Source organism: Vulpes vulpes, chromosome 9 (genome assembly GCF_048418805.1).
Source record: "Vulpes vulpes isolate BD-2025 chromosome 9, VulVul3, whole genome shotgun sequence".
Lineage (NCBI taxonomy): Eukaryota > Metazoa > Chordata > Mammalia > Carnivora > Canidae > Vulpes > Vulpes vulpes.
Window position 1 is genome coordinate 34,451,021 of NC_132788.1, and position 9,818 is coordinate 34,460,838.

General features: G+C 37.3%; 1 non-coding gene across 1 annotated transcript; it reads right to left on the reverse strand.

Moving 5' to 3' along the window:
* Positions 1-6,769: 6,769 nt before the first annotated feature.
* On the reverse strand, positions 6,770-6,907 carry LOC112918731 (U4 spliceosomal RNA). The gene has a single exon (XR_011994604.1). It is a non-coding gene; the product is annotated as a U4 spliceosomal RNA (small nuclear RNA).
* Between the last annotated feature and the right edge of the window lie 2,911 nt (positions 6,908-9,818).

Here is a 9,818-nt window from a genome sequence, read left to right on the forward strand (position 1 = left end):
CTGTGCTGGATTGTCACACAGCTCACATTGCTTGCAAGTTTGCTGAGATGAAGGAGAAGATAGATCATCGTACTGGATAAAAGCTGGAAGATGGTCCCAAGTTCTTGAAATCTGGGGATGCTGCCATTGTTGATATGGCTCCTGGCAAACCTATGTGTTCAGAGCTTCTCTGACTATCCTCCTTGGGCCTTTGCTATTCACTGTGGGCGTCATCAATGCAGTGGACAAGAAGCAGCTGGAGCTGGCAAAGTCACCAAGTCTGCCCAGAAAGTTCAGAATGCTAAACGAATATTATCCCTGATACCTACCACCCCAGTCTTTTTTTTTTTTTAATTTTATTTATTCATGAGAGACAGAGAGAGGCAGAGACACAGGCAGAGGGAGAAATAGGCTCCATGCAGGGAGCCCAACAGGGGACTCCATCCTGGGTCTCCAGCATCATGCCCTGGGCTAAAGGCGGCGCTAACTGCTAAGCCACCGGGGCTGCCCCCTACCACCCCAGTCTATTATTATTATTATTATTATTATTAATTAGAGAGAGAGAATGAGAGAGAGAGGCAGAGACATAGGAGGAGGAAGAAGCAGGCTCCATGCCGAGAGCCTGACGCGGGACTCAATCCGGGGACTCCAGGATCGCGCCCTGGGCCAAAGGCAGGCGTCAAACCGCTGAGCCACCCAGGGATTCCACCCCCTCCCCCGCTCACCACCACCCCAGTCTTAATCAGCAGTGGAAGAACTGCCTCATATGTTCTGTGTCAATTGACCATTTAAGTTTAATAGTAAAAGACTAATTAATTATAACAATGCATCGTAAAACCTACAGAAGGAAAGGAGAATGTTCTGTGGACCATTTTTTTTTCTGTGTATGTGGCAGTTTTAAGTTATTAGCTTTTAAAATCAGTACTTTTTAATGGAAATGACTTGACCAAAAATCTGTCACAGAATTTGGAGACCCATTAAAACAAAAGTTTAATGAGAAAATGGGAAGCCCGGTGGCTTAGCAGTTTAGCGCCACCTTCAGTCCAGGGCCTGATCCTGGAGACCTGGGATGGAGTTCGCGTTGGGCTCCCTGCAGGGAGCCTGCTTCTCCCTCTGCCTGTGTCTCCTCTCTCTCTCTCTCTCTCTACCTCTCCTGAATAAATAAATAAAATCTTAAAAAAAGTTTAATAAGAAAAAAAACCTCCATGACCACAATTTTTGATAACATAGGTGAAATGAACTAATTCCTCAAAAGACACAATTTGCCAAAATCATATAAGATAAATAGGCAATTTGAATAGTGTAAAAAACCAAGAAACCTAATAATAACCTGCATAACCTAATCCCTAAAATCTGTAAATGTTTCCTATATGGCAGAGATTTGCAAATGTGATTACATCAAAGACATTGAAAAAGGGACAGCATGTGATTATCAGTGTGGGCCCTAAATGCATTCACATGTATCCTTATTAAGAGTGATCTTTTTTTTAAAGATTTAATTTATTTATTCATGAGACACACAGGGAAAGAGAAAAAGAGAAATCTAATATTAAAGATCATATTTTAACATCACACAGGCAGAGGGAGAAGAGGTTCCATGCAGGGAGCCCAATGTGGGACTCAACCCCGGGTCTCCAAGATCAGGCAGGCCCTGGGCTGAAGGCAGTGCTAAACCGCTCAGCCACCCGGGCTACCGTAAGAAGGATCTTTATAATATGATTTGACACACAGAGGAGAAGAAAGTAATGTGACCACAGAGAGGTAAATATTAGAATGATATCACTACAAATTAAGACATGTCATATTCATCAGAAGCTGGAAATGGTAAGGACTATATTTTTTACTTGAGCCTCCAGAGGAAGCACAGCCCTGCTAACACCTTGCTTTGGCCAGTTAACCTGATTTTGGACTTCTGTCCTAAATAACAATGAAAGAATTAATTATTTTCTTCCTCCTCCTCCTCCTCCTCCTCCTCCTCCTCCTCTTTTTCTTCTTCTTCTTCTTCTTCTTCTTCTCTCTTTTCCTTCTTTTTTTTCTCTCTTCTTCTTCCTCTTTCTTCTTCTTCTTCTTCTTCTTCTTCTTCTTCTTCTTCTTCTTCTTCTTTTTCTCTTTTTCTTCTTCTTTTTCTCTCCTTCTTCTTCTTCTTCTTCTTCTCTTCTTCTTCTTTTTCTCTCTTCTTCTTCTTCTTTTCTTTTCTTTTCTCTTCTTCTTCTTCTTCTTCTTCTTCTTCTTCTTCTTCTTCTTCTTCTTCTTCTTCTTCTTCTTCTTCTTCTTCTTTCTTCTTCTTTTAAAGGCAGTGTTATTCCCCGGTTTCTGTGGCTAGAAACTGTAGGTATGGCTTAGTTGGGTCCTCTGCTTCAGAGTCTCCAAGGCTGCAATTAAGTTACTGGCCAAGCTGAATTCTCACCTGTAGGGTTGACTGGGGAATCATTCAGATGTTTACAGAATTCATTTCCTTGAGGCCATCTGACTGAGTGCCCCAACTTTTTGATGGCTGTCAGGTAGAAGTCCGACTGAAAATCCTAGATGTTGCCCACAGTTCCTCGCCATGTGGACTTCCTTAAAATGGCTACTTACTTCATTGAGCCAGCAAAGAGTACCTGTCTCCAATCTGCAGAGAGGGATCCATACATAATGCAACCTAGTTAAAAGAGTAACATTCCATCCTCTTGGCTGTATCTTTGCTTTGTTCTCTATACCTAAGAGCCTGTTTTTTCGGTTTGTCTCTTTTTTCGTTGGGCATTTGTTTCTTAAAATCTGCATATAAGTGAAATCATATGGTATTTCTCTAATTTCACTTAGCATTGTATCCCTTAGTTCCATCCATGTTGAGACATATATCTATATATCTATATATCTATATATATGTATCTTTTTTTTGTCCTTTCATCCATCAATAGACACTTGAGTTGCTTCCATAATTTGGATGTTATAAATAATGCTGCAATAAACATAGGGATTCATATATCTTTTTGAATTAATGTTTTTGTATTCCTTGTGTAAATACTTAGTGGAATTTCTGGATCATATGGTAATTCTATTTTTAGTGTAAGTTTTATTTTAATTCCAGTTAGATAATATATAGTGTTGTATTAGTTTCAGGTGTATGATATTGTAATTCAGCATTTCCACACATCACCTTGTGCTCATTATGACTATTTTTAGTTTCTTCAAGAGCCTACATACTGTTTTCCAGAGTGGCTGCACCAGTTTGCATTCCCAAAAACAGTGCACAAGAGTTCCTTTTTCTCCACATACTCGCCAATACTTGTTATTTCTTGTGTTTTTTATTTTGGCTATTCTGACAAGTGTGAGGTAATATCTCATTGCAACTTTGATTTGCATTTCCTTGATGATGAGTGCACCTTTTCATGTGTCTGTGGCCATCTGGATGTCTTTGATAATTCATTTATATTTATGAAAGAGGATACCCTTGTAATTTAATACATGCTGAAGCATTTAAGGAAAAAACAACATTATGTCTGCATCTAACTCCAATCATTCTGGAAAAAGACAAACATATGCATATATAGTGAGAAAAGCAACAAAGCAGATGTTGCAAAATGTTAGCAATGAATCTGAGTATAAGAGTATGCAGGACATTTTTGTACAGATACAACTCTTTATAAGTATGAAATTATTTCAAAATAAAAAACATTATCTTAAAAATATTGGAACCTATTACTTTTTGGAGACTTTTGGTTATTGACTTAATTTCTTTAAAAGTTTAAAAAATATTCCTATTTTTGGGGGGCAGCCCGGGTGGCTCAGCAGTTTAGCTCCTGCCTTCAGCCCAGGGCCTGATCCTGGAGACCCAGGATCGAGTCCCATGTTGGGCTCCCTGCATGGAGCCTGCTTCTCCCTCTGCCTGTGTCTCTGCCTCTCTTTCTCTCTTGTCTCTCATGAATAAATAAATAAAATCTTTAAAAATAAATAAATAAATAAAAATAAAAATATTCCTATTTTCAGGGTACAACAGGGTTGTAAGTTCAAGCCCCATATTAGATATAGGGATTACTTAAAAAATAAAAAAAATAGATTTATTTACTTAATTTTAGAGGGAGAGAGACAAAATGAGCAAGGACTTGAGCAGGGGGAGGGACAGAGGGAGAGAGAGAGAATCTCCAGCAGATCCCCCACTGAGCATAGAGCTCAATGCACAGCTTGATCTCACAACCCTAAAATCAGGACCTGAGCTGAAATCAAGAGTCAGATACTTAATTAGTCAATTAAGTACTCAACTACCCAGGCACCCCTTAAAAATAAAATCTTAAAAACATATTCCTATTTCTTCTTGGATTTATTTTATTGAAAGATTTTATTTATTTATGGGAGACACAGAAAGAGACAGGCAGAGACATAGGCAGAGAGAGAAGGAAGCTCCATGCAGGGAGCCCGATGTGGGACTCGAGCCTGGGACTCCTGGGGAAGAAATAGAGACTCTAGGTATTAGTCTGGCTACTGGAAAGGGGCTCATGGGCATTATGTGATTGATCACTAATAAAAACTATGGACATCAAAAACTTGATGGGCTTCCTTGATTGGCAATACTTTGTGCCTGGGAAAGACAACACTATCCATGTTTCTTCATGGAGAAAACAACCAGATATGTGTTTGGACCCTTCCCAGACTCTGCTTAATATATCTCTTCCCTTGGTAGCTTTGAACCTACATCCTTTCCCCATAATAAACTGTGAATGTAATAACTTTCCGAGAATTCTATGAATCGTTCAGCAAGTTACTAAAACTTGAGGGTGCGTTTGGGAACCCCCTGAACTCATAATTGTTGTCAGAGGTGAGGACAATTCTTGTGGGAACTGTTTCCTCAGACTTTGCAGTTTGGCTTTTTCCTTACAACAGGAGATTGGAATAACAAGGGATTGGCTAGTAAGTGAAGAAAATGCTAGAAAATACAGGAATGTCAGATATAAGGGACAGCAACTACATTTACGACTAAGATAGAGTGCCCATGGAAGACATCCCTACCCACCCTCACCTTGCCAGGGTAAAATTCAGACTTTATCGAGTGGGCCATGACCATAACTCACAAAATGGCAGAGAATGCACTATGGTGATGCACCAGTGGAACTTTCTGGTAATCTGTCCACTGGAACTTAACTAGAATTCCTAGTGTTGTGGCAATGCAACTTACAAAAATCCTCCCTCTATACTTGCTGAAATTCACTCTGCCAGTCGGGTGCTACTGGTCACCATTTACTGCAGGCACTAGGCCACGTAGAAGTTGCAAACACTGTGGGAGCTTGCTTCTGGAGAAGCCACACATGTTGCAGGAAACAGGCTCTGCACTATGGAAACACATAGTGCAGGAAACACTATAGAAGCTTGGTGAGCAAACAATTGGACCAGATGCAAGACTGTTTCCTCTTGTAATGAACTCCTCAGCACTATCTATTGACCCATTTAACATTATGCCAGTTGGAGAAGGAAAAACAAAGTACCCAAATCCATTTCATGGAGTAGGCAAAGGGTGAATGTGAAGCTGACAAGCAATAAATTGATTACTAAACTAGGTGATGTCAGGTTGGTTCACCCATTATAAAAGTTTCCATCCACATTTACCTTATGGCTTTATGATCCATTGATGCCAAATTGCCTAGGTCCTTTGTTAAAAGGTTGCCTTAATTTTAACTTTCCTCAGACTAATCATGATTCTTACTATTATTTTATTTATGCAGTACACAGTTATTATATTTTCCAAAATATATACACATATTCTTTTTTTTTTTTTTTTTTTTTGCCATTGCTTCCCGAATGCCACTCTTTGGTTTCCATTTAAAATTCTGCTGTTTGGGGTGCCTGGGGACTCAGTGGAGCATATGACCCTTGATCTTGGAGTTGTAAGTCCAAGCTCCACATTGGGTGTAGAGATTACTTAAGAAAATGAAATCTTTTTTAAAAAACTCTTGCTTAGGGGATCCCTGGGTGGCGCAGCGGTTTGGCGCCTGCCTTTGGCCCAGGGCGCGATCCTGGAGACCCGGGATCGAATCCCACATCGGGCTCCCGGTGCATGGAGCCTGCTTCTCCCTCTGCCTGTGTCTCTCTGCCTCTCTCTCTCTCTCTCTGTGACTATCATAAATAAATAAAAATTAAAAAAAAAAAAACTCCTGCTTATTGGAGTGTCTCATTTTTTTTTTTTTTTTTGAGTGTCTCATTTATTAGTTCTTTCAGTGAGGGTCTGTGAAAAGTAAACTCCCTCAATCTCTGCCATAAAAAGTGTTTATTTGCTTTCATTCTTGAAGGATCATTTAAGTAAGCAGGTATAGAATTCTAAATTGACAGTTATTTTCCCCAGCACATTAACTATGCTATTGAATCATATTCAGATACCAATTGCATCTAATGAGAAGTTTATAATTTTTTTTAAGATTTTATTTATTTATTCATGACAGACAGAGAGAGAGAGGCAGAGACACAGGCAGACGGAGAAGCAGGCTCCATGCAGGGATCAGTCCTGTGTTCACCCATTATTGGGTGATCCCGGGTCACCCGGTCACAGGACCGATCCCGGGTCCCCAGGATCACACCCTGGGCTGAAGATGACGCTAAACCACTGAGCTACCGGGGCTTCCCCTAGTTATTCTAATTTGATTTTTTTTTTTTTTGTATAAACATTTTAATTTCTCTCAAGGTTCTTTTTCTTTGTCTTAAATGTTCTGCCATTTACCCCAGATTGTCTAGACAAGGATTTATTTTTAATTATCTTGCTCAGAATTAAGTATGCTTTTTCATTCTGGAGATGCATATCTTTCTTTAATACCGGAAATTCCTCAACTGTTTTTTTAAAAATATTGCCTCACCCCAATTCTAATATTTCCTTTTGGAACTCCTGATGGACACATCTTTCAATTAGCAATAATCGCACCTCAGATAAACCTCATTGGGTACGATACTGCCACTGTGCAAGGCTGATGGACACATTTTAAAATTATCTTTTTCTTTCTTTTTTTCTATTTGTGGTAAAATACATACAATATAAAACTTATCATTTTTAACTGTATAGTTCAGAGGCATTCAATACATTCACATTGCTGTGCAACCATCACTACCGTCTATTCTCATATTTCATCTTGTAAAACTGAAATTCCATACCCATCAAACAATAACCCGTATTTCCCCTTCCCGCAGCTCCTGGCAACCACCATTCTACTGTCTATCTTTATGATTCTGACATGTAAGTGGAATTATACCATATTTGTCTTCTCGTGACTGGCTTATTTTACCTAGCATAATGTCCTCAAGGTTCATCCATGCTTTTTTTTTTTTCCCTACACTTTTTTTTCTAGCCTATTTTCTCTGGCAAAATGGAGAAAGAATGGTTTCTTTAACAAGTGTTTCTGGGACAACTGGATATTTAAATGGAAAAAAAAATTCTTACATTTTTACAAGTGATTTACATATAAAAATTAACTCACAATGGATTAATGACCTAAATAAAAGAGTGAAAACTATAAAACTTTTAGATAAAAACACAGGTCATATCTCCATGACCTCAGATTTTCCAGTGGTTTCTTAGATACAATACCAAAATCTGAACAATGAAATTATAATCTGAGGAAACCTTGGCTGGCTCAGTTGGAAGAACTTTCAACTCTTGATCTCAGGGTCATGAGTTTGAGTCCCATGTTGGATGTAGAGATTACTTAAATAAATAAATAAATAAATAAATAAATAAATAAATAACGTAAATAAACAAACATTTTTTAAAAGATTACAATTTGCACTTCTTCAAAATTAAAAATGTTTGTGTATCAAAAGGACTTATTGAGAAAGTATAAAGACAACCTATCATATGGGAGAAAATATTGGCAAATTGCATATCTAAGAAGGTCTATTATTTATAATATATGAAGAACTCTTACAACTCAACAAGTAAAAGGACCTTGTATCCAGTACTTTTTCCAAGAAATATCATGATGACTTAATAGTCCTAAATACATCCAATGTGTTTCAGTCTAACGGGATTATTTTATTTATTGCTCAAATTGCCTTATCTTTGTCAGGTGAAAGCCTCTTCAATTTGACTTTCAAGTAATTTAAACATAACTCCAATAGTGTTGGATTGTGTCCTCACTGGGTTGAGAGTCGCAAGACATTGTACATTTCCTGCCCAAGCCTGAAATCAGTTGTCTAGTCCTCTCTCTTCAATAGACAGAGCTAGAAAATCTGTATCTCTATCTATCCTCCCACCCCTGCAAACATGAAGTATTTCATGAGTTCAAACTGATACTATCAATTCAAGTTTAGGACTAAAGGTATTTCAGGAAACTGTCCTATTTTAGATCTGTGTCTTTTTTCTCGCACAGGGAAAATATTTATTCTCAAGGACATTAGGAGTAATATAATTAGAACATAATGTAATACTTCATATGCTGTAGCTGATATTATGCATAAAGTAGACTCAAAAAATAGCAACATAATTACTGAAAGTAGTTTTTAAAAATGTGTTTGCCTGTTTTCCTTTATCCATTGTTTCTACATTTGTTGTATCTGATTTTTAGGGCATATATTCATGAAATACTATACTCTCTTCCTTAATGCCAAAAATATATTTAGTTCTACATTAAATTCAATCATCACCATTCTCTTTATGTTAATTAATGTCATTCCAGCCATTATGGTTGTCCAAAGATCATTCTCTAGTAGATTTGGAAGTAAGAGTTCATCACTTCTTGGCCTTTTGGCTAAGATCGAGTGGAAGAAAGGGTTCATAGCAACAATATTCTCTGAGTTTTTCCCTGCAAGTTTTTGATCATTTCTCTACATCCTTTATGTTTGAAAATTAAGTTTGCTGGTTATGAGATGACTGGCTCACATTCTTCTCTGTGATTATCTTAAATATATGTCTATTGGCATAAGGTATTGCTATCAAGAATGCCTGGTGACAATAAATTTTTTTTTTATCATTTGTACTTGGGATCTCCAAAGAATATTTTCTTTTTCTTAAAGAGTCTAATAAATTTTTTTAAAGTAGGGTCCACAATCAACGTGGGGCTTGAACTCACAACCCCAAGATCAAGAGTTAGTTGCATGCTTTACTGACAGAGCCAGCCAGGTGCCCCTAAAGTCTAATAATTTTTAAAAATATGTTTCAGTGTTTGTCATCCAGGGTCAATTTTCCCAGATATGTGCACTGAATGGCTCAGTCAATTGAACATCCAACTCTTCATTTTGGCTCAGGTCATGATCTCAGGGCCATGGGATTGAGCCCCACATCTGGCTCTGTGCTCACATGGAGTCTGATGGAGATTATCTCCTACTCCCTCTGCTCCTCCTCCTGCTCAGTCTCTCTCTCTCTCTAAAATAAATAAAACATTTAAAATATTTTTTCTTGAAATATATTTTAAAATATTTATTCTTTTTCCTTACCTTGTTTCTTTGATGACTCTTATGAGATATATATTAAAATGTAATTATACTATACATAATATATGATTATGTTATATATTTCATTATTTTATAATATCTATATATTATTTTACTGTGGCCTTATATTTATATATGTATAAAATCTTCATTGCTTGTCTTTTACATTTGTACTTTCTCTCTTTTTTTTTTTTGTACTTTCTCTTGAATATTTTTCATCTCTTTCTTCATTTCTGTTTGATTTTCCTCCTTTTTCTCTTAGGACATTTTACAGTGCTTATTCACTTTTGTGTTTCTTTTAGTTTTTTCTTTGTTCCTCAAGTGATTCTTTTCTGAATTCTGTTACCTCATTTCTGTTTTTTTCTGGTTCTTATGTTGTTCTTTCAATTTTCTATAATTTCTAATGTCTTTTAACTAGTTTTGAAGTATTAGGGTGTTGTTTCCATCTGTTTTAC